The sequence below is a fragment of the Atta colombica genome, unplaced genomic scaffold (genome assembly GCF_001594045.1).
Source record: "Atta colombica isolate Treedump-2 unplaced genomic scaffold, Acol1.0 scaffold153, whole genome shotgun sequence".
NCBI classification, from domain to species: Eukaryota; Metazoa; Arthropoda; class Insecta; order Hymenoptera; family Formicidae; genus Atta; species Atta colombica.
Window position 1 is genome coordinate 1,234,469 of NW_017259243.1, and position 792 is coordinate 1,235,260.

Here is a 792-nt window from a genome sequence, read left to right on the forward strand (position 1 = left end):
CTCATAATGTTAATATAATTAGATATTTAGATATTTATGTATTTCTGCGATTAATAAGGACTAAGTATAGTCGAAACGTACCATTGAAGCTTGTTGTCGGAAAATTATAATTTGTGATTAATAAATATTATTTAATACATCTAGCTATATTTGTTTAATGTATTGACCTGGGTTTTACTATTATTTATTAATTTGTTATAAGTTATAAGCGAAAAAAATTGATATTATTTATATTGTAAAATTATTATTATTTATATTTAAATTCTTTTACAGTTGCGAGGGAGGGGGGAGGGGATTTTTCGATTTCGGTCAGTAATTGTAAGAGTGTGTTAATGGATTTCATTAAAAATATTGAGAACGATATCAAAAAAATTAAACCACATGAAATTATGAAAGCTAGAAATCTAATTACTTCGATTTTAAAAAACTTTTTATCGGGTCCCATTGAGAACAATGGTATTGCCAAATGTTTAAAGAATTTAGTCCTTTAATTATCTCTTATAGAGGTAATATTTTTTTAATTTACATTTTTTTTACACTGATATATTATTTAGTTATATATACATTTAACAACATGATATATTACTAAGCACCTTAAGTGTAATCTAGTTTACTTCTCACAGCCATACGGACAATTTACTTCCAATGAACAAGAATAGACTTACAGATATAGACATACATATGCGCTAATATATATGTATTACATATACACACGTCTTATATGACATTTATGTTTCACATTTAATTTTAATTGTGTGCATATATATATATATATATATACATATATATATA